At 41.8% G+C, this 25496-nt stretch overlaps 1 protein-coding gene across 4 annotated transcripts in view; it reads left to right on the top strand.

Moving 5' to 3' along the window:
- Positions 1-25496, top strand: part of sash1a (SAM and SH3 domain containing 1a) — a 244693-nt gene that overhangs the window by 155584 nt on the left and 63613 nt on the right. Inside the window, exon 1 of one of the 4 annotated variants that reach the window (XM_067573099.1) lies at positions 13450-13616. The exons of the other annotated variants lie outside the window; for them this stretch is intronic. The gene's annotated coding sequence lies outside the window, so the exon portion shown is untranslated. Of the gene's footprint in view, positions 1-13449; positions 13617-25496 lie in introns of those variants that run through there. 4 annotated transcript variants of the gene reach the window in all.

The following is a 25496-nucleotide window of genomic DNA, read 5'->3' as shown; positions in this document are numbered from 1 at the left end:
TGAGTGCTGTCAGCTTATATAAATAGAGAGTATATCCACAGAGAACAGGATTTTCTTCCTGATTTCATGAGTGTTTCCTGCTGTATGTGAAGTGGACTGGAGGTCCTCATGATGTCATAAGTATTAGGGGAAGTATCAACTTTTTGCGGTCTTTTGATGGTGACACAGTGAAATAGTTTAAAATTTTAAGTCAAATGAAAAGCTGTTGGTTGTAGTTATTTTTTAGTATTGAAAATAATCTTATTGATACTTGACCCTGATGGACTGAAATGAAACTAACTAACCTTTGGATTCTGAATTTGTGCTTTGTGTACGACAAAAGCTACAAACAAATGAACAAACAGGAGCCTGTGTTTTACTCAAGCAGAGAACTTTTGTGTTAGTAATGAGTTTTGTGGAGCAGAGATGCTGTGCTCAGACCTAGTTCTGAATGTCACAGTATTAATCTTTGCGTATATACTTTCGAGGATGGAGAGTGCCAAGGCGAGCTCATTTTCTTTCTGAGGATGCCTCTTATGAGTGTTCGCGCTCCCTTTGGTCATGTAGCTCCTTCCGCCCTCCAATGATGTATGTACTCCACTAAGGAAAATAAGGTCACCTTTGTCTAACCTTTGTGTCTATGGATGGTGCAAGTCGCCATCCATGGAAAACTAGAAGAATAAAAAGCAGTATACCTATAGTTTATACCTCTACACAGTGGCAGCAGAAGTTGACTATTGTCAAGGACTTGCAGACTTTTAAGGATGACTTTCATAGTATAAAATGGCTCCAGCCCTCCATGACCCTTCAAAGTATCAATCGGGTAAATGCAGTGAATGAGTAAGGTCTGCAAAATCAAGATAAAAGATGAAGACAAAGGCAAACACATGAGGCATACAGTATGCGTGTTTTTCCATGGTTTCTGAAAGCTCATTCTGCTGCCTGATAGAAATATACATAATCAATTCAATGGGCTGTCAACCTCTCAGGGATTTAGTTTAATGCCAAGTGGAATGAGAGACACATTACGTATATAAGCTCCAGTCATGGTACCCTCTCACATACCCACCCTTCGTATTTTGGTGAAAATTGTCACGCCCTTTGTGTCATAGCAACTTATCTGTAAGGAGTCAGAGAGAGCGAGAGATTAAGGGACAGAAAAAAAGGGGATGGGCTGGGAGAGAAAAGGAGCAGAAAGAAACATGGCAGTGCTGTGGGACAGAGCAAAAGGGAGAAGGGATGTGTGGTTGACAGATATTTTATGAAATCTTGCTGTGAGTCATAAGACTGCACATTTTCAGGAAGAGAATTATGCATTTCCTTTTCCCATAGACAATGCTAAGGCAGATTTATGCAAATTACTTGATTTTGAAATTGCTGTGCTTTATATATACTCTAGAAGCCTGATCAGAATTGTAGTTAAGTATCAGGTTTTATTCATTGGTACTTGGGTAAATTTTCCAGGTGTTTTTCCAATTCTGGACTAACCTGAGACATTGCTAAAATAGAAATGTTACCCGCTTCAAAGTCAGACATGATATTTTCTTTGAAGAATGAGTGAAGAGTTTGCACAAAATGGGAACACATTCCAAATCAGCGATCAACTGTGTATTATCATATTATTTTGTGTCATTTTTGAAACTGAAGAAAAGGCAATCAGTGACCACTTTCAACTCTGTATGAGATGAGTTTCAAGGAACCCAATAAGTACCTGAAGCAGTAGAAAAAAAAAACATGAAAATTGCTAAAACACTGCAGTATGTTTTGCAAATTGGCGAACTGGGATGTGAAGGGATTTGTGGTAAATGGGCTAAAACATGCAAACCACTGGTAAGCTCTATTGAAGTTCTTTGAAGTCTTGTGGGAGGGGAATGTGTCTTTTTTATGACCATTACAGTAACACACAGACCTACTTCTGCAGATATAGTGCTGGTCCAACACAGCAGCCTTAGTACTTCAATCTAAAGATCCCCTCCAGACAATTTATGAATATGCAAATATTCCTCTTCTTAAAAATTAAACAGCTGGACACAAGATGTCTCCTTCTTCACTGTAGTGTCCATTTCTCAGTGTACTGGAGGTTTCTAGTCTCCACGTCACACTTGTATAAGTTGTATACTGGACCAGGATTGGCTTGTTGTGATGTCCCAAATCACACTCATAGATCCGCCCCTTAAATTCGGATTTTCAATGAGCAACTGAAGTAACAATAAACAAATCACATTTTTGAGTTGAAGGGGACTTTAACAAGTGAAGTGAATAAAGTAACATTTTTACACCTTCATATGTTAATTTCTGCTTCAGCCTAACAAAAGAAAAATTGGAATATTGCCTTTGGCTTTAATAGTTTAGCTAACGTGAGTGTAATCTTTCAATGAAAGTAGACGATAAAGATGGATGCACAAAAACAAGCATGTTTTTCTCTCTTGGATGTATTAAAAGAAATCCATTACATGAAGCAGAGACATTGGTCCTGTAGTGTTGTAATGAATGGATTTGTGTGTGCGTGTGTGTGTGTGTGTGTGTGTTTCCCCACTGTGTTATGCTACTTTACACAGGAACTAAGTCCTGCTGTGCAATCATGCTTAGTGAATCCCACCCCATCCCCTGCAGACATGCAAACACACACTCACATATATACACACACAGAGGTATATAAACACAAGTTCAGCGCAATATATGCCCACTTACACACACCGTGCTGCACACATTCCTACAGCCCAAGCAGCAGAGGAGGGTTATAGTAACAGTATTTTCAGTTTTCCCAGTGCTCTAAGTAAAGGAACTGATCTAAGCTGTTTCCCATTGGCATTAAATATGCATTAGTCCCAGCCTTTCATGTGGGCGCTGAGCTGTGTTTCGTGTAAGAAGTCCTGGGGATATTTTCTGATACTTGCAGCCCACCAATTTTTTATCTTCATCTTTTAATTAAGAAGGAGAATGAGGTCTGCGAGAAAGAAAGCTAATCTTTATTAAATGGAATTTCTGGGCCAATGGGTTGCTTCAGGGCTGGTTATGAAACATCCCGCCAACACACACCACAATCGCTCAGCTCCGTGATCCATTATTTCTCATCAATTAACCTTGAGAAACCACGGGAAGAGACCACACTGAAATAATACGAGGCATAACATGAACAGAGGGGTTGTGCCGCCTACTAATTATTTCCACCGCTCACCTGTTATGTCTCATTCTCTTTGAATAACGTCGAGCGAGGGTCTCATCACTGACAGAATCCCATTGTTCACCTTGTCGGTAAACCGACGTCAGCTCAGCCGTGGCTCTCAGCCCCTTGGCCTCTAGCCTGGATCCATCTTGTTTAAGGACACGGCAATCAATCATTTTTTGACGATTGTCTGTGGGAGGATGGGGGGGACACTCTGCGCTGTGCCCACACTGCCCATACAGGCTCCCCAACCAGGAAAAGGTGATTCCTAATCTCAGCACTCTGTTGGCTCCTGTGACCACCGCCGCTCACTCTTATTTCCCCTTTCCCGGCAGGTTAGCCCCTCTGCTGTTCCATTATCCCTCTATCTGTAATTAAAGGCAGCCAAGGGGAACTGAGGTGGAGCGAGAGAGAAGAACTCAGGATAGGTGTCCATATTTCATACAGAGCCTGGCTGATGGCAAAGATCCAAGCCTTTTCATAGCCTGAGGGGTGTGTGTAATTAGACTATTACAATGCAGCTTTGACCAACAAATCCTCATACCTTCATGACAAAGTAGGTCATTTGTCTGTGCTTTTCAAAAGATGGCTAATGAAATCTTTTCGACTAAAACTGCTTGGTTAGAAAAAGATTGCTGTCATGTTGAATGAAAGAAACCAAAGCTGACTGTTAGAAAACCAAGAACTACATCTATTTGCTACACTCACATCACATCACCACACACTGCTTTCTGCTTTTGGCACTGAACATAAACATGGTGTCGGTCTGTCTGAGCAACCAACTACTGCTGTCCTTTTTTCTCTGGGGAACAGTCTCATTTTGCCACATGTGAAAGTATGCTCTCTTCTCCGCACTTCAGCCTCCGTGTCTGCCGAGGTGTGTGTAAATAAAGATGATACTCAATAATTCCATCCCGCCAGCACACGCTAGGACTGTAATATCTGACACTGCGAGCACACCCTCTCCACACTCTGTCATACATCTCAAATCTCTCCTCAATTTTTTTCAATCCTCCCTCTGCAGTCCTGAAATTTTTAATGCCAGTGTTTTCTGAGTGTAAGCCCATGCCAGGGCTTTGTCTGTGGACCCACGCTGGCTAGAATTGGACAAGATTGGAACCTGTCGCGGTAATGGGGTCCCTGACCCGATGGGGCTATCACAGACACAAGTGTGTGGGTGTGTGTGTGGGTGTGTATATACAATTCTGTACGTGTGCACTGATGTATGAGGACACAAACCTTCCAATAGAACCTCAAGGGCATGGCTTAGCTGCCATAAACAAGCAGCCGTGGTTATCAGTAAGGCAGTAAATATTGATTATTTTAAATGGCTATCGCATTACACTCATAAATATACATTGATTACACATCCTTGAGTTGATATCTTTCGATTTAGTTTTGAAAAACGCAAAGCCATTAGTAGCTCATGACACAAACACCCGTTTATAAATCCTTATTTATCTCTTGAAGGCCACTTTGAGAAATAGCTGTTTAAAAAACTTAATGTGAGGATAAAAAATGTTGTTTTTTTACCCATATTCATATAAATTGCAGCACTTACTGTGACTGTAATTTATTATATAACCTCAAACCATACAAAACTAGAACCTTTAGTTTTCCAGGAACATTTTGGAGTCATTTCCTGTTTTATCCATCAGTTGTGTTACAGTCCATTGACAGAACACAAAATGTCAGTCACCTTGCAATCGACCCCAACAACCGTCATCTCCGCATTCCTCTGCAACCTAAACCACCATACCTTCCAGACTCAGGACTTTACCAATGTACAATCACACTGTCTGCAAAATATACAACACATCATTAACTGTGGTCTACCCATGGTTATTTAATGCAATATTTTTTCTTCTCCTCGGTATGCAAACTCCCCTCGTAGGGAAAGCCTTGAGGGTATAGATAGTCCGTGTTTACCACCGCCAACAGAATCTTACAACCAAAGTCAGCACTATGAAGATGAACTACATTTTACCCCATTTATTCTGTCTGGACTCCTCAGCAGTTTGGGCTTCTGCTTCCCCCTTATTTCCTCCAGCAGCTGCAGAGAAGTGTTGATCACTTTGACGTCAGTGTGCCTTGCTCACCGTGGGTGTAAATAATCAGATTTGTGACAAGAAGGCAGCCAGACAGAGGAGGTGAGAATTGAATTTTTGAACTCTCATTTTATTGGTCTGATATAAATACTTTTCAGCAGATAAAACAGCAGGCCCCTGCTGTTTTTCAGGAAGAGAAACTGAATTACTAATTTGAGACAGAGGCGAGCAAAGATTAAAACAGATTCACTGGCGAAGGGACTCATGCGGTATGCCAAGATACATGTATTCTATCTTTGCCAGATTTATCGCTCCTACTGTATGCAGAACATCTTCTATTTATCAGAATTCTAGAGAGAGATCTTCTGTTGGCAACTCTGGTGAATTATGAGAGAAAGGAAATTGAAAATTAAAAAACATATACGCCTACAGTGGTATTTGCACTCATGTTTTCAATTCAAATCAGACAAACTGAAACGTCACAAGTACAAAAACGGGTATCCCAGTGCCAATTCTGGAATGAGTTGTACACATTTAACGGGCCACAATTATATAATTTTATAATTTTGAGTCTGTTGGTCGCCCAAGAGACTGGGGGACAGGCGAAGGTGAGGAAAAAAAAACAGAACAAAGTGAGAAATTGAGTGATGATGTGGGGACTCAATGTCCTGACAGACTGGATTTTGTGCAGGCTGCACAAACACAATAGTTCAACGTGATGAAAAGCAGTGAGAAATTGAAATGGAAACTGGCGAAAAAAGAAAAAAGAAAAAAATGACTGACTACTAACGTGACTCACTTCGACCTACTACTGCTCAGTGCACTTGTGGTTGGGGCAGGGAATCCCAGTTCATTATGAAACATCACCAGCTGCACTGTACGCTAAACAAACTTTAACATTATGACTTTTAAATTATAAATGTGTATATTTCCTTTTCAAATCATCATTTCCACAAACCATACAGTGTAAATTCATTAATACATTCAACTTTTAATGAATAGACATCCTTTACTTTCTTGTATAAAAGGTTATAATGTTTAAATCAGTGGTTTGCATTCATTTTAGTCTATTTGCTATCATCAGCCTCTAATAAAGTGTCACAGTAGATTTCCTCGTTGTGAGAATCCTGCCGATTAACATTTTTTTATCATCATTCAAGGATAAGGGTATTGAACATTTTAATAAACGAGTTCCCTGCAGCTTGACAGAGCAGAACGTGGATTGGATTCGGCCTCGAGGCAGTCTTGAATAGAAAGAGCGACAGAGAGCTTGATCTGTCTTTATGCTCTTTTAATTACACACGGCTGGCTGGGCTTCAATCCCCGGAGAGCCGAAGAGGTAAAGCACACGTCAGGACCAGCCACCACTCCGCTGGCAGCTCAACATTACCCTACCTAAACACCCTCGAGGGAGGGGGATGGGAGGGTGGGGGGGGGGGGAGTGAGAGGTGGGAGGATCGTAGGGAACCTCCGAGGGCAGTACAGGGTTAATTCAGCAGACACATTTACAAGAGCCACAGGCGGCTGTCGATCATTCCGGCACTATTTTGACTGACATGAAGTGACAACAACTGTCGGGCATGAGCGCAGTTTACCAGTAAATCTTACCCAGCAGGCTCACATACCCAATATATTCAATATAGCATATAGCACACATACATGCTTACAAGTTTTATATTGTACATGTCTAGTAAAATCTCCTCTAAACTTCTTATGTTTCAACTTTCTTCCCTTCTGACTTTAATCTGTCAGTGTTTCATCTTGGTGATCGGCTGACGGACAGGCAGTCAGTGTTGTCGGGTAATGTGAGGAGACAGACACGGTGCGCAGCTATATCTGCTATGACTGACTGATCACACAGCTGTGTCAGGACACGGGATTAGGTTAAGGCTTGAGTGTGTTGTTGTGTTTTCTGCTAACACTCTCGCAGCACTACATCCTTCCTGTATTAGATGACCAACCGTGATCGTTCATGCGCACAGATCGACAAACACGCGCATAAGCCCCGCGAAGATTCACAGTCTCTCACGCGTCTTCCATCCATCGACACACATTCCAACAGTTCAGCACACGTTGAACGGCAAGAGCCGAGGGAGTAAGTCCCCCCCCCTCGCACAGAGAGAGCTTTTATGTATCAGAAACCCTTGATTCACATGCCTCTTGCCTCCCGGAACCATACTTTGCTACGAAATGAATGGTGTAACCTCCAGGCAATGTCAAGGTGAAGGAAACGTGTCAGTGCCTCCCTTGTGAGCTTCTCCTCGCTCCGGCTCTCTCCAGTTAATGACTCAAGCGAGGAGAGCAGTTACCTCAGCCAGGCCTGGCCAGATGAGCCCAGAGGAGATGGTCGGAGAGAGAGAAAGAGACAGAGAGAGAGAGAGAGAGAGAGAGAGAGAGAAGGATACAGACTGTAATCACAGGCAATCATCAGCTCTCAGTGGATTTCTGCTGCTCTGGTCTGAACTGCTTGGCCCCAAACCTGTGATCTGAGCTGCGAGGTAGAGTGAGACAAAAGAAAGGGGGAGGAGGAGGATGAAAATGATGATTTATAACATAGAGTAAATACACCTGTACGAAAGATCCTTTACTGTAACTGAGGAGGATCTACTCCAGGTGAGCAACCTGCTTTTAGAGAAGAGACATGTAGAGTGTTGGGTGAGAGCCGGTGACTTTGCATAGAGTGTTCTTGTGGTCATTGAAAGGCCTGGCTTTCATCAAAACAGACATATATATATAAACTCTTAGCTTTTAAACCCTGCAATAATATGCAACTATGTTAAGGCTGCACAATTAACGGTGTGGAATTTACGGTTTTAGTGTCCACCATTGAATGGATAGTTGGATTTTAAATACGTGCTTATAGTGGGGTAGCTGCATTTCTTCGATAGAGGAAATGAAAGTAATGTCATTTCAATGTTATAATTCAATTGTAATAATAAAAAAAATAGTTATACATGCCAAACATCCAGAGTGGCCCCTTTTCTGTTTACATTTGGTCACAGTCATAGTGGTGAGAGCTCTCTGAACAATAATATAAGTTTTTTTTTTTATGTAGCTATGAGAATGTTTGTAAGAAATATTAATGCCAGACTGAAATATTAAACCCTTAGTATTAGAGGTGTATTTCCACAATTGTAACTGCTCAACATAGCTGCACACAGACGTATAAAAAGGGATCCGTGAGTTTGTTTCACTCTGGCGAAGATAGAAAATCTCTCTATATATGACAACCCTTTTAACCTCCTGTAGTGTACCTGCTACAGTCGTGCCCTAGTAGGCATGTCTGATCCAGAACACAAGTCTAAAGTGAAATAAATAATAATATCAATCTACACTAGATTACTTTGCACTCATAAAAAAATAAATAGAATATAAAAGTTCCATGCAGCTTGACGTGGTGGGCCCAGGCACCGTGGCTTTTTGACCCCGCGGGCTAAAAAGCACAGATACTAACACAGAATACAGAAGGGTTGTTCATTTCATTTGAAAGCCCTAACTCTCCGGTGCCACTCACAGAAAACACCTCTCCGCAACCACCAGTGTGATCCACTGGCCTCGCAAGGCAGAAAATAACCTCTCCCTTTTAGAGCTATATGCATGTCGTCTCTGCCTTCGGAGCTGTAAACTTTTACATTGTGGTGTGTAGTGATAGTGTATGTGAGAGAGAGAGAGAGAGAGAGAGAGAGAGAGCCTTCTTGGACTGTTTGTCTCTTACCCTCAGTCCTACGTGTTCTGCGGTTGAGTCTGGTTGTCTGCTTTCTACTGTGGTCTTTCATCACGTTCACTCCCCATTTTGGCATGCCTACCAGTATAGTATCTGTGTGTATTTGTGTATGTATGTGTGTGTTGGAGTGCGAAGGGAAGACCAGATCTTTACTGCCATCTAGTGGCGGAATGATACAAATTAGCAGGGTGAAGGAGATTACCTCATAGAGCGAGCAGGAAAAATGAAACAGTGACATGTAGTGTTATGTGTTCGCTGTGTGTTTACAGTAGGTGTGGGTGTGTTTGTGAAGATGGAGGCCCGGTAGCTCATTAATTGGATCCTGTATTAGTGTTGCAGGTCAGGTCAATGAGCGAGCGCTAATTCTTCTCTAGTCCTTCTGTGCAATGCCACTTGTTAGACATTTGCATATAAATTGCTTTAAATGCGATGTTGCTGCTAAATTCCTTAACCGCCACTTGTTTAAAATTCATGAATGCTTTTGAATTTTGTCAGCCACGGTTGAGCTGTCAAAAAAAAAAATCCTTTGATGCATTTTAAAACCCTGGCAGGTGTGCATAGTCATTTAGACTGAAATTTTTTTTTAGTGAAATTCTCTTCCATTTTGTGTCTGAAAAAGCTCCGTGGCTCCTCCTGTTCTTCATCTCTCTCTCTCTCTTTCTCTTTCTTTCTGTGTTCAGACTCATTACCCTTCAGTCTTGGATAGCAGATGGTGAAGGGAGACTCGTCCCAGTGCGTATGTGTGTATGGGCATGGCTGTGTCTATATACAGTATGTCTAGTTATCTCCAGTCACAGTGATCAGTATTCTGAAACAGTCTGTGGTCACTGGCCAAGCTGCACAGCTAACCAAGAGCAGCGGAGTGGATTCTAGACATTTCTGAGCATTTCAACAACATCAACAAACCCAGATGGAATTTTAATACTAAGGACATATATGGTACAAACTCTTTTGAGCAGAACGCATACCCCTACACTCACTCACACACACACACAATCCCCTCCCATCTATTGCTAGTGGGCGATCAGACTTTAGACAAGTACTCTTGTTGAGTGTTAATTTGTTTCTGCTGGTTGATTGTTTGCCTCCGGAGGAACAAGGACGGTGCTTGGTGCTAAAAGTAATTGAATGGCCTATTTACATTCTGCTAATTGATTCTTAGGGTTCTGATGAGTTTTTTTTCTGTGTCCTTGTGTGTGTGTTTGTGTATGTGTGTGTGTGTGTGTGTGTGTGTGTGTGTGACAGAGGGAAAGAGAAAGGGGGAAGTCGAGCCATATGCAGACCAGCAAATAAAATAATTACAAACAGCATAGATTGTAGCATAAATGATACATTTTACAAAACAGTAATAATATGACAGAGAAAAACACACCATTATCTTGTTGTGTCATTAATTGTGAGAGCAAAACAGTACTAGCTAGCGTGTTCTTCCTTAATTAGGTTGACCTGCATGCAGAGTCATGCAGACAAAGCAAGCTCAGCAGCTGTATAGCACCTCAGCCTCCAGCCACAGTGGAAAGTATAGACCCTTTGATGTTACTGTACCTGCCAGCAAGCCACCTCCTTACCACATAGACTGCTGTAATAAACATTTTATGTGTCTGCCTGTGCGTGTGTGTTTGTTGCATCTCCCCCTTTCTTGTGTAAATGTGTTCCGTACTGTATGTATTTAGCCTTTTTGTTTGTCTGGATTAAAAGCAAAATCTGCCATTTCTTGTTGACATGTTGACATAAGATGCTGGAGGGTGTCATTAGCTGTGATAAAGTCTGGTGTAATTCTAAAAGAGTCAAACATGGTATAATGCTGTGATTGCAACTGACTAATCTGACCAGATGGTTTCAGGGAAAGTATCCGATATTGCCTCATTCGGTGGCCTAGAAACATTAAAAATTCAGTATTTGACTTCATATACGGGAAATGTGACGTCCAACCACTTGAACAAAGAATGTTAATTACATTTTGTCCATGTTCCTTCATTTGTATGTGTATGCATGCCTGTATACAGCCTGTTTATATATTTGGGCCACAGTGCACATCTTTGAGAGTCTCGTCTCGCATTTTTTCATATCTCCTTCGCTGTGTGTTTACATAAACCTCCTCTCTATGTTTCTTTCTCCAAATGTTGTGACAGCAGGTCCAAACAGGATGCAGGTCAGCTGTAACATTAGTTTATACAAGAGATATACAGGTTGGCCAAAATGTCACTGGACTGATATCTCTGTATCTATGCTGTTTGGATGAAGCTTCTACAGCTTCTAATAGAGGCATCTCTCATTACGCTGCAAGTATTCATGGGCCCGTTTCACAAGAGCGATTTGCAAGCGCCGCTTACATGCAGATCGCAGATAGTGTCAGTGCCCCGTTTCGCAAATGTTTATCACACGCAAATTGCTGATGAATTCGTGTGCGCTACACTCCTCTCACATCCTTACGCATGGGTCATAAATATGGTATTTCTCGGGTGTCAGAACGAATGCAAGAGGAAATTATCTGATGTTGCAAAACGCATTTTGCATGTCGTAAGTTAGGTGAAATGGGAGCCTGATTTTTACAGATGGAGTTGCAATGAATGCTGCACAACAGCGTCATCCAGTTGAGCTATCCTAATTAATACTTTCTATTAGCATAAGATGGATTTGTGCTTCTCCATCAAGGTGTTCTGGTTTTGTGTTGGATTTCCCATTGTGCTGCCATCTGTAGTTGAGATTAAGCATTGCATAGATGCCTGGTTGGGATTATGACTACATTTGTGTTCAGGTTAATGTAAAGGGAAACATGTGCTGTCTTGCTACAGATGTCTTTGCTACAGTAAGGGAATTGACTGACACTGTTGCTAATCATTTACCTGTTGGTTGATGTGATGCCACTGCAATACTAGATGGATGTGTCAAGTGTCAATACCTGAAGTAATTATCTTTTTGAGTCAGTATGCTGGGTAATGATGGCACTGGAAATGGAGAAATCATAAAACACAGCCAATTGAAAAGAGACAATTTTGTATGTTTGACTTATTTTTCACTTTGTGCTTAACAGCAACAAATGTATCGAGCAGAAAGTTTGCATTGGGAATATTTTTTTCTACGTCACAAAATATACTGAAAAGGTGATTACTGATCCTTTTTTTTTTTCAATTTTCTTCTTGTTGTGTTGACTATCATCAGTCTCTACCAGCACTGGAAACACAGAAGAAACCACAAGCAGCCCTAGCTGACCAATTGAAGTTCTTGTGGTCTCCCAGTGGTATCTCTATAGCACATGACTTGTAGTTACATATTTGAGGAGGTGCACGTCAGCTCCGGTTGTGGCTCTATCATATTTTGAGTTTCCACTGCTTTAGAATGTGTGTTTTTGCTTGTATGCCCATAATCTGTTTCCTATTTGCCACTGTGTCAGTGTCTGCTCACCGTCACCTCGCGTGTCCGGAAGAGTAGCGTACCCTATGTCATTTGGTCTGTCAGCACAAGATGGATCAGTAAGTCCTGGAAAGTGGATTTGGGGATGAGAAGAAGAAGTCACTCTGGTACCCATCCAAGCCTGTGTCTGTCCTCCCCTGCCCCTCCATTCCCCTCTCTTGCCTTCCCCTCCCTCCACCCTCCATTTCTCCTTCCTCCTCTCCCACGACCTCAGGGAGTCCTCAGGAGGTGGAGTGTTCCAAAATGGGATGATTTTTTTTCCCCTTCTTCTTCTATGGTCCCTCTCTCCCGAATTAACATTGAAAAAAACCCCAAAACCTCACTGCTGAGTGACTCATTCAAATAATTGTTGCTTTTAGCTGTATCAGGTTACTCTTTCTCTGACTCTCTTTTTGCTTTTCTTCCTTTCCCTTCAGTACAGTGTGGTATCTGGGCCACTTGTGAATTAGGGCCTTTGAGCGAAAGGGAGAAAAAAAAAAACAACAAAAAAAAAAACGAGTGACATCAGAGAGGGAGAGCGAGAGAGGGATCCAAATACTGAATAGCCCTGTAATTTTCTGCTCTGTTTCTATGATTGCATGTATGACCGGGAGAGACAAATAAGTCAATAGGAGATTGTCCTCCCTCTTGCAGCAAGTTGGGTGATTTTGTATGTTTGTGTACAGGTATGAGTGTCTTATCTCAGCATGGTTGCACTACTCAGTTGTGTGTGCCTAGGTGAAGCTCTATATTTTTGACTGTTACAGGAAGACACCTCTAAAGGAGCCTTTTCAGAGCTGAATAGCAGAGACGACAAAGACGCACTGCTCGTGTGTGGGAAAGACAGCGAGAACAAAAAGGAGAGGAAAGCAGAGGAAAGGGGAGTGGACCGAGGGAAGGAAGGGCAAACCAAGTCGATTTTTTAAAACAAGACGAGAAATGTGAGACGCGGCGTAACGTTTTTGGAGAGAAAGGGGGGAAAAAAGAGCAAGACATGTGGAGTGAAGGATGAGATCCTTCCCGCTGCCAAAATCCAAAATACTGTAGACTATCCTATAGCTAACCCTCCCTCCTCTCCTCTCCTCTCCTCTCCTCTCCTCTCCTCCCCTCCTCTCTCCCCGTCCCATGTGAGCAGCAGCCCGATGACTGGACCTCTCTGTGTCTCTGCTCTGCTTACGCTTTGCAGCGCTCCAGCAGACATGCATTGTTCTCCACTGTACACTACTTGTTGCTCCCATTCTCAAAGAGTGAGTCTGTGTTAGCTCAGCAGAAAACTTTAACTGGGAAAGACTCGGGTTGCCTCTCGGTGAGTATTGACATCTTCATTCCGAGCTTTTTTTTTTCCAATGGAATATAATTGTGTCATTCATTTGTTGGCTCTGTCAGAGATTTTGTCCTAATGTTTCTTAGTTGGGTAAGCGCTGAGGTTTATATGCTCTGTTTGGCATTTTGAAATGAGAGAGTGGAGCTGGGATACGGTGAAAAGAACATAGAGGAACTTAGTAAGTTGGCGAGAAAATGCTCCCGTAGTGAGAGAGCGATCGTAGTTCTCCTCTTGTTTCTGACTGACTCGCTCCCTTTTTGCTGACTCACTCTATTAACTTATTACACATGGCTTCATGCGGTGTGTGTGCGTGCGTGTGTGTGAAGCGTACATGTGTTTGCCATTGCGTACAATATGTGGTGTAACTCTCTGCAATTACCTGTCCTATCCTCTTCCATCTCGGTATGCACATGTGTGCGTGTCAGTCAAATTTCATTGTTTTGCTCCCGTTCTCCTACCCGACGATGTAAATGTGGAAGTTTAGCCGAGACGGAGTGAAAGAAAGTGGGAAGAAAAAAAAAAAAGGAGCGAGAGCGGCGCTGGCATACTGTTGCATCACTGTTTGTCATCAGTCTCTCAGGTTCTTATTGATTTTTCTCCTCTCTGCTCACTGAATGAGAACAATGGCCTTACGCCTGGCCAAGACCCCTAGTAAGTAAGCCAACTAAATATCAACACCAAATCTCCTGCAAGATGTTGTTCATTGATTTGCTTTGTCGCCAGATGCACACACACATACACACACACACACACACACACAATCGGGCCTTGTCGTCTAGAGGGAGTCCATTGTTTGGTGCGCATAATTGTTTGTGTGTATGTGTCTAAAGGCTTGTCCAGAGGTCTTGGACAATGAAGTCTGTCACGGGAGGGATGTGGATTTCTATCTCTCTCTCTCTCTTTCTCCCTCTCCTTTTCCTGTTCAAGTCCCCCTTCACATCTGGATCTCCCCACCAGCTGACAAGGAACAAGGGAACGGATGGAGGGAGGAAGGGGGTGTGAATGGAGAAGGAGGGAGGGGGGCTTGGGAGGAGAGAGAGACGGATAGAAATGTGAGCAGGGGGAGTATGCTGAGGCCAGAGTTCCCCTGGTAGACTTCCCCCCCCCCGATGCAGGAGGAACAATGTCATTGTGAATGCCCAATGTATGAGAGGAAACACAAATACTGTACACACACACAGAGACGGGAAGCGCTCCCTCACACACATGCAAGGACACAGTTAAGCTCACATACTGCAAGTGCATATAATACATACTCACACACATGGACATTAATACATATTTAAACATGTAATTGCACACACACACACTCAGAATACATACACTCTTATGCACATGGCATTGACCGTGAAGCCAGCATTGAACTGATTCATACGCTGCTCTAGTATTTGGCTGGAAGAGGAGAGTGTCAGTGCTTCATGGAGGGCTTTGGCCTTAGTGTGTGTCAAGTTTTCAACAGGATTTTTTTTTTTTTTTTTTGCTTTAGCTGTCAAAGCAAGTCCTGTTCTCTGTCAGTCTCATAAGTCTCCTACCTTTCAGCTCATCTGTGAGTCATCTGTGATATCGACTCCGATGAGACTCCCTGAAGTTGAAATCCGTAATGAAAAGCTATACTTTAAAAAAGAATCACTTGACCTGGATTGGATTTGCTTCTCTAAAAGGAGGATTTTTTTCATTTTTTGTATGCCAGCTGAAACCCCCTACATGCCAGCTGCTGTTGCAATGCTCTGCCAGAGCTGGGCAACAACTCCTGCGCCTGTTTATCCATACCGGGGCAGGGCCAAGTGCCACGGCAACAGGTGGATGTTGACATCATTAGCGTTAAGCAATTGGCAAGGCAGCGTGGATGCCTAACATCTGCCTCTGCGGTTCTCGTGCGGCGCTCAGCATCTTGAGAGAGAGAGAGAGATAGAGAGAGAGAGAGAGAGAGAGAGAGAGAGAGAGAGTTTGGGGGTGGCAGCTATTGGGACAGTGATAAAACACCAGCCTTCATCTCCTCCACAGCCTCCAAGGAATTGTTTGACTGTGCAGTTCCAACCATATGTGCATGTGTAATTCAGCCATCTTCCCTCTTGTCAATGCAGCTGGCTAGTGTCTGTCTGCGCTGCTACTTTTCAGTTTCTTCCTGGCTGTTACCAGTTAAGCCTGCATCTTTGTGTGATTTATAGCTGAGCAGCGATGATGTTACAATGCAAGTGGCATGAGTGTGACCGATGCTGAATGGGTTTACAGTCTGAATAGCCTCTCTTTGTGGCTCGACATCAGTGTTAATATTATTGGTTTTCCTACAAGTCTTTATACATTTTCACAGTGACTGTATCTTTCCATGTAAAATACTTCATTGAGTAACATAATCATGATGAGATAAGAGTCTGGCCCCGTTTTGAAATTCAGTTTGACAGAGATCATCTCTATACTGTGGTAGCCGCCTTTACCGGTCTGACCTCAGCCAAGTTAGTATGTATTACATTAGTACAGTATGTCACTGGGCAGACTGAGCGCTACAACCAATGAGGTCATGTTATTTGGCACAAGAAGCGCTGTATTGTAGGCGTGCTAGCAAACAAATCAGAGAAGACTGAAGTGTGTTCAACTGAGTAACAAAGCTCTGGCTTGTTTTTGGTCAGGACAGTAACATTCACTCAACAGTGATGTCAACTCATTGTGTACGACAATAAAAAATAGAGAATTTGACAGAAATGGGACAAGACCAAGACCACGACTGATGAGAAAGAAACCACAACAGCGGGACAACGTGAATGTGTCAGATTGTGCAACGTTCTCAAACTGTTAAATTCATGTAAATAAATGTGGGTAGGAAAGTAAAGCATTGTGCAAAAAGCTAAAGGTCATTTAGACCCATACAGTTATCCATTTTCTCAAGTTTTTACATTTAAATTGAATAGAAAAAAAACACTTACTAAGTAGAATACAAATCAGTAACGAGAACAAAGAAGAAAAAAGGTTTAGCATATTAATAAAATTCACTGAAATTCAGGCATAAAGTCAAAGTACGCTACATTGCAACCATCTGGAGTATTTTTATAAAGTCTTTATATGTCTTCGGAGAACAGGTTCTGCCAGCTTTGTGAGCTGGATTGAATACATGTGCGAGGACTCCAGATGGGTTTTTTTTTTCTGATCCCCTTCTCTTTCTCTCGCTCTTCACCTCTCTCATTCATCCAGCCTCTTTTTATTTTAGGACAGATGAGTCTTCAGAGCTGCACCTCAAGCTTATCTGTCTCTCCGTCTTTGATCCCCCAACCCGTGCTTTTTTTTTTTTTTTTTTTTTTATGTTTGCGCTCTTATCTCAGCACACATGCGAGCCGCCTCGCTCGTACATCTCCGCTGCTTTGCATCACAGATTTGTCAAAGTCAGTTCACTCTCTGCAAGACAGATTACGGCACCTGAGGTACGCAGGGAGAATGGCCGGTGCTGATGCAACATACGGTATAGGCCTGCACGCAAAGAAATATGGGTATGTGCTTCATCATATGTGCATCATGTGAAACAAAAACACACACACACACACACAGATGCATCAAACCTTTTGGACATTTATTATTATTCCTGCTGATGGTACCATCAGTTTCATAAGCGTTTTCAGTGTCTGCCTCATGGCTCTTCATTGCTACAGTTGCTTCCAATTACAGAGAGGCATTCCCTTGTTAGATATTGCTGAGACATATTTTTGTATGGGGTCCAGCATGGGATCCAAGACATTTTTTATTTTATGACAGTCAGTCTGTCCCTCAATGTGTTGGCTGGAGGCAAGTAATCTGCTCCTTGACTGTACTGCATAAAATGTTGATCACAATGTTTGTCTAATAATAATCAAGTAGGACAGGTATGCAAAATTAATCATGGAAGTAGGCTTATAAATTGTGAAAAATGTCTTTTTTTTAGTTAGTTTTTTTTTTTCCAGAGAGCAAAGAATGGTGTTCATTTTTGCAGCGTAATGCATGGATTTTGTGTGAACCTAAAATACTGTATCATCATTGCAAATGCTCACCAACCTTTTCAGTCTATGGTGTAATTGCATTTGGTGGGTTTGCAAGTCTGCAACAGTAGTACATTTTGCACAGAGTATAGAGGATTTGCAAGGTAGATTTCTGATGTATTTTATCATTTATTTATTTGTTTCTCTCTTTACCTGTATATTTTAATGCTGCTATGTGTGATTGTATGTATATGTATAGAGGTGCATATGGTAGGTGCATACAGACATGAATGTGTGTACCTTTGTCTTTGTGTGTTTGTGAAAATGATCACTACCCCTCTGTGCAGTAGCTTTGTGTCACATCTGTATTAGCTCTGACTACAGTGTAATTCTCAGTGGTTCTGATAAAAGCTGGCTTTAAAAGCTCATTAAATCTATTTTGAAACAAGTCAGAGGCCAGGTATAAATCTCCAGCAAAAGAGTTTTGTGCGTGTCACAGGTTACACGTCACATTGAGATGAGAGGATTACAGCTATTATTGGTGAAAGAAGGAACATTCTCTGATAGCCTGGCTTTGTGTGTGTGTGTGTGTGTATGTGTGTGTATGTGTGGATACAAAGAGCTCTGATTACTGCTGGCACCGCGTGCCCCACTTCCCAGGATACCAAGCATTGACTGGCACAGCAGGGGGACGGAACAGGCTGTAGGCATGCACACACGTGCACGTACCGACACAGAGGCACGCATGCAGGCACACATCAAACACATGATTAGCACTTAATAGGTTAATCTTATGCTTTACCGTCAGCCCACATTTTTATTTAACCTTTTTTTTTTTAAAGTTGCACAATTCTTTTATGGACTTCATCTTTAAGAAAACAACGCAGCCAGCTTTGTGTGATGATATTTAGATAATATATGTTTATATACGTATAGCACGTCACTCTATACTCATAAAATGCCAGTAAAGTTTGATGATCTCTATTAACACCAGGCGTGCACACGCACATGCTTTTCCCTGTTTATGTTGCCCATGGTAACGTCTTGGCGAGGATCACAGGTGATGTCACCAGTGATGTATGGCTGTTGGAGTGTGAGGGGATGACCTCAGCACAGGGGGAAGTCCCAGAGGACTCATATCAGCAGCAGCCAGCACTCGCCGTCAGGACTTTCTCACACTATGTATCTGTACTAACAACTAAAGCTGCCCCGACCCCCGTCAAACTCCACCCTCTGATTCTTCACAGGCGTCGCAAATCATCAGCACGCAGCATGACAAAGACCTCTGACTTGCACACATGCACATGAGAAAGTCCCACACTCACCACATGTTTGTCTGATACAATGAAACAGGAGGCTGGCAATGTTTACAGGATGACTTTGGATGAAATTAAAGGTATATTGTGGAGCTTTTGACCACTAGTGGTGCTGGGTTAGAGCACAAGCACTTGTGGTGACGTGACACACATTTCTGAAGACCGTAGAGACAGTTATGCAAACAAATGTTGGGGTTTTGATGGGAATTGAATAACCAGAGTAGATTTACAAGGTGATTGATCTGCATTCTGTCGTCAAGATTTATCTTTTGGATGCGTTAGCCTAGCTATGGTTTTAGCATGTAACTAGCATGAGACTAACCGTCTCCATTAATTTTAGACACTTAAAACGTTAACTGGCCATGTTTATCAAATGAAAGGTATTAAAACAGATGCATAAAGTGAAAGTTGGTGGCATTAATGCGAAATAACAGGTATGTGCCAATAAAATATCAGAGGACCACTAACCAACGTACTGTAAACAATGCAGATTTCAAAACATTAAAAAAATGACTTTGCAAATGTTGGAAGAGGTACGTGTTTGTCAGAATTTTGCATTTCGGTGACAAACATTGACTGAAAATCGACTTGTGTTATGAAACAGCTTGAAATGGTCAGTTTTGTGTACGCTGTAGTTTAATTAGGGTGTAGTTAGAGTATTTCCTGTAAGGAAGGCCAGTGGTTATGCTCATCATCCTCGGTTTGAGGCTTTTGGCTTCTGGCACATGTGTGCTGTGGCTTTTTTCCGTGGGCAATATAGGCAGCTATGTTCGTGTTATGGTTTGTTGTTGGCACCGATGTTTTTTTGCTTATATTCAAACCCATTAGATCCTGCTTGACACACCAGTCACAGTGCTGTGGTGACATTATCTGGCACGGGAGCACAGCTCATCCTTTTTCCCCCAGAACGGTGGCCTCTGTCCAGGTTGGCAGAGTGCTGTCCAGCCCTTGCCTCTGATTCAAGCAACAGCCGATCCATAAATGAATGGTTGCCTCTTCCTAGGACAGCTGTGCTACCAGCCATGGATGGAAAAATAATCATGGAGGCACCAACCATATCCATGGATACAGATCAAGAATGTGTGTACTCTTATGTGTTTTCCTGTGTGTGTGTGTGTGTGTGTGTGTGTGTGCATGTGTGCATTTGCAAGCACACGTGTGCTCTTGTGTGCATGTTGGTGTGTGGATAAATAGTGAACTCTTATTAGGTGTTAAGGGATCAAGAGCCAGTAATTAATCACCGGGTGAATTATCTTTCTTCTCTGGATTCGCCCTGCATTAACGTCTTACTCAAAGGTGGGTGTTTAATGGCTGTTGTAAACACATAAATGGGTTGAAGTGAAAACAGAGTGTGTTTTGAGTGTGGGAGAAGAGGAGAGAGAGAAAGAGGAAAGGTTGGTAGAGGTTAATGTGCAGGTTTCTGGTAGCGTACCAGCACGGAAGGGTATAGTCTGTCTTTAACACCAAATTTGATTTCATGTAATTATAGTTCTTCAAACCCAAATTCATCATAAAAACTTCATAATCTGTCATTTGTTTTTTTTGTTATGGTCACAACTCTTGTAAAACTAAGGAACCTTTAATTGGGAAGGAAATTAGTGTGCTGCTCACAGGGTATGGTATGACAATAACATACATTTCATGCCAGGCATAATATCCTTACCCAAAAATGGATGTTGTCTCAGTACTTTGTGGCATTTAGTGGATAAAATGGCAAATGTTATAGTGAGGGTCTATGTATTAACTCTGCTTTGCCCCAGGGGGAGCCGTTGCTCCAGCTGTGGACTGTAAAATCGCTGGTCCTGCCCCTTGGACCCATGAAACATCATCTTGGAACCTCCCTCCATCGATCTCTACCTCTCCTCAATCTTTTCCACTTTAAGTTTCAATATGATATAGTTTCGTAATTACCATTTTCAGTTTGATCTTTTTTCTGACAATGGCCATAGTTAACCCACCTTTCATTTTTGCCATTACATCATAGCCACAACCCAGGCCACAGCTGTAAACTTATTTCCACCACATGTCCTGCTTTCTGATGCCAGTCATTTGTGCACATAAACAGACTAAACCAGGAGTCTGGTTGAAGTTATGACTGAGCTATATCCTGGAACTAAACACTGTCGGAGCTGGGGCTGACTTTATTCAAGCTACAATAAAAAATTTCAGTGTGACTCAGTGCAAAAGGGAAGATGCGTTGTTGTGCCTCAGCTCTCCCGACTTTATCCCCATAGATCTTGCTGAGCTTCAGTGTATGGTGAGTAAAGCCTTTGCCTGGTACACTTTTCACCCAGCGTTGATATTCTTGTCAGGGATAGTGTCTCAGTAAAACATATGACAAGTGTTTGTGTGTGTGTGTGTACTCGCAGGTTGGTTGTTTAAGGGTCGGTGGTTTGGAAGAGCAGTCTAGATATGCCTGTTTACAAAGGTGCATTTGTATAGTGCGTATTTTTATACCAATAAATATGGCTTTTGATGGTGTCTTTAATTGCTACACAGTTGCATCACCCAAAACCCTTCTAATTATATAAAACAATATCGATTGTCAAAATGAAATATATTGAATTGGTTTGCATGCTGGTTTTTCTGTTGTTATGGTTACACTAGTCTTCATTGTACATGTTCAACCCCGCACTCCCCTTCTAGACTCTGGGACCAGAGCCAGAGAGGTAAGATACGTTCCTTCAAGAAAACACACCCATGGAAACATCCCTGCCCTGCTCCGAATTTCTTTTTTTTCTTTTAATTCCCCTTCAGATATGATATGGAGATGGTTCTGCTCAAATCTCAGGTCTGTGCTTTACAAGCCATATGTGCTCATATTTTTTTTTTTCTTCTCTGAGATCATCATGACCAGATCATCTTGCAGCTGTCCCTCAATATATTCCAGACTCTGACAAAGAGAGGGAAAAAATGTGTGTATAGAAAAAATGAGAGGAGAGAAAGGAATTGAAACTGGGGTGGCCCTGCGGCCTAACGTGGAATGTAATCACAACATCCCCTCACTCTATCCAAATGTTTCTATCTGTCTCTGCTGTAAATTATAATGTAATTGACCAAGTATGCAGAACAAATAAGTTTAGCATTGTCTTGGAAGTCTGGAAGGTCATGACTAATGACCCAAGGAGCTTCTGTTAATGATTACAGTTTAATGCCATCCTAGTTAAGGGTTGGTGCTGGTGGATGTCAGATAAAACAGATCCATAAATACATTTATGCTATGCTGATGTTGTAAATGGAGAGACCAGTACAGGGGAATGATAATCAGAGATAAGGAAGGTAATATACTACTATCTGGGCTATATGCCAGGTCTGCGCCACAGGATATGGATATCTTTTCAGCCAATATTGGCTTACCACCAAGCCCTGCGGCAGAAAACTCCTGTATCAACACAGGCCTCCTGTGAGTGAGTGTATATGTGTGAGTGTGTGTGTTTGTATGTCCAGCAGGGACCCTAACCTTGTCTTCATCCCTCTGACCATCCCTGCCCTGTCTGATCATCTTATCCATATGTATTTGCCCATGTTTTGCAGCCTGCCAGATCGATTCAGCAATCTCTCTGGCTGCCCTCTTGACACTGGTCCTGTGACTGTGACACTTGAAGGTCACCTATAGTTTGATCATAGATAATCAAATTCATTTATTAGGCAAAAACACTAAACTTTTGCTAGTCCCAGCTTCTCAAATGTGATGGATTGGTGCTTTACCTGTTTTTTAAAAATCATTTAAAGTTGAATTTCTTTGAATTTTAAGCTGTTGGTCACACAAAATAAACAATTTGAAGATGTCTGAGAAATTGTGAAGGGCATCTTTCACTATGTTCTGACATTTTATAGACTAAATGATCAATCAATTAATCTAGAAATAATTGATAATGAAAATAATAGCATCCCTGTTTTAACACATCTATTATGTCTATTATAACATATGTTATAATGCATTTAAAGTAACTGAAGAGTTGCCATTTTTCTCCAACTAAAGACACATGCAGTCTGTGTTCAAACATGCCATCTCCTGTTTGAGAACATATCCTTACCTCAGGCAGAGCCATCTGTATCCGAAACTCAATTTTACTCAACCTGCATTTAATCTCAGTGGGCCCATTAACCTTTATACTGCTTCTGGTCCCGCTGAGTCGTCTTGGCTCCAGAGAAGCACTGCTCTTCCAGAAAGGTGAGGGGGCAGTGGAGCAGGCTCATAACTGGTGCATTGGCTGGCCTCTAAGCTAGACTGGAAGGACAATCATTAAACACACAAATCTAATGACCGCTGACTGCTCCATTTGTTTTTGTTTTTTTCTATCAGCCTGGATGTGGGGTTGTTTGTTGTTGTTGTTGTTGTGTGCGCTAGCATGTTGGCACAGGCTACACACAGATAAGATCTTTGGGGACACGGATAACAGAGACCGATAGAGGGATTGAGTTAGTGCGAGTGAGTCAAAAAGGTGTGTTAATTGGTTGTGAGTGATAGTCTGGACCAGAGATTTCAGACAGGACTCCCCGCCAGCCTGTAATGAGCTCTCGTCAGGCCAGAGCAACCATCACCACAGCTTATGCCATGCATTGCGGCATTGCCATGGTAACCTCTAAGCCCTTTTACCACCTCACAGGTTCTGAGTCAGCCAAATACAGCACAGGAACACAGACTCATCCCTGATATGGCCTTGATGTTTTGTAAAGATAGTCAAGGTGCTATTTCATAAAGAGAGAAGTCATCTGATATTCTTTTGAAATGATTCATGGAAATGTTAGGATTATAACCAGAGCTGAGTAGTGAACCTCAGTACTTTTACTGACCAAAATATGTCTGTAAAACCAGGTATACCATTTGGTTTCTTTTGTCAAATAGGGAAAAAAGTGTTTTGAAAAATATATTGTTTTGGTATTGATCCTGACTGACTTAGTCATTGTTTTGGCAATAATAGAAAACATTTAATGACGTTTTTATGATAAGCCAAGGCACATAAATCGATATTGCTTGCAGGGTGAATGTAATTACCTTAAAATATCGCTCTATTGTTTTAAGAAGATAAAACCAAACACTTTATTGGACCATAGAGGATTAACAAGAGGAGGAAGATTTCATTCACGGAAATATCTTTTATCCCATCTCTTCATGTTAGCTTCAGTTTTATATGTTCGAGACTACAATCCACAAGTTTGACCAGCGCCTTGTACGTCGCCATGTGAACCTTTTTAAGTAATTAGGAAAATATACAAATGTTGTTTTGTTTTGTGTTTTTGTGGTTCAACGCTGCCACTGGGTTCATATTTTGCCCGTGTAAGCAGGATCCTCTGGGCTAAAATGGGGGGAAATTCCAGTGAAAGTGCAGGGCTCCAGTGGTTGAGCTGAGCTTGCACTATGTTTGTGTGTTGTGTGGTTGAGTTTCGTGTAGACGGCCAGACAGACAGACAGAGACAGATTGAGACTGTGACCAGAGAGTTTGTTTAGAGAAATGTTAGAGAGACACATGGCCTAGTGGCTTCTTGGTTGCTCTGCGCTCCAGTCATCTTTGCTTGTCAACTCCTATCAATTTTGTCGCTCAAATAGTTTTGACTTTGAATCAAATAGATGCATCGTTATTTTGGTATTTATCACATTCAAATTATATGAAAATGGAACTGAAATTAGAAAACAGGGAGTTCAAATTCATTTTAAAAAAAGCATACCCTAACCCAAATGTCAAGTGATCCCTTAAGATGAGACAGCAATCACTAATAATGACATAGATTTACAAGCTGTGGTGTCACAGAGCAATACAAATGGATGGCAGAGAGGAAGCACAAGCAGCAGTAATGAATTATTGGGAAGGAAATGTGAAAGGAATTGAATGTCAAGGTTAGACGTTGGCTAATGATGTCAGTAGGGAGGTCTTATACTGTATAATGTATTCTGCCCAAGCCACATACAGTACATGCTGTCAGACCGCAGTTAAATCCGGAGTACAGAGCCAGTTACACAGCACAAGTCAACCATTTAGTCTGCGGTACCCGTAGAACAGAGCCGCATCAACACCACATATTTATCACAGATTTTAAGTACTTACTTTGACACTTGAGATAAACCAACAAACTTATGATTAGTTTTTGGGATTTTTTTTTTTTTTTTGGGTGGGGGTGTGGGTGGGAGGGGGGTAGTTGTGGTTGCTGGACAAAATGTAAATGTAAACTACTGTCTGGTCAGTGAAAGAGCGTATGTGTTTTGTTTTTTTTGTCTGTTATTTAGATTGTTCGTCTGTGTCTTTGTCAGCAGGATATCTGAAAATGGATTTCCATGCAGTTTGGTGGACAGATAAGCCCTGCGCCAAGGAATTTGTAACAATGAAACAAGAGTAGACAGAGATTGTTTTCTACATGTGAAAGGTGTGTTTACAGTTTGAATTAAAATGGACGAACAAGAATAAAACAATTCCTTAGAGTTGTAAGCAGCTTAGGTTATTAGTAGGCGTTTATACTCTGAATATTTGCTATTTGAGAGGTTGTATTTGTGAAATAGTCAGAAAGGCAGGTCAATTTTCCCTTTGTTGGCCCTTGAAGTTGAATTATGTTATGGGGAAACTATTTGACTTTAGTGATGCCATAATACTCACCAATATCTTTAACAT

This window comes from Thunnus thynnus, chromosome 18, assembly GCF_963924715.1.
Source record: "Thunnus thynnus chromosome 18, fThuThy2.1, whole genome shotgun sequence".
NCBI classification, from domain to species: domain Eukaryota; kingdom Metazoa; phylum Chordata; class Actinopteri; order Scombriformes; family Scombridae; genus Thunnus; species Thunnus thynnus.
Note: the sequence above shows the minus strand (reverse complement) of the source record. Positions and strands in the feature narration are given on the sequence as shown.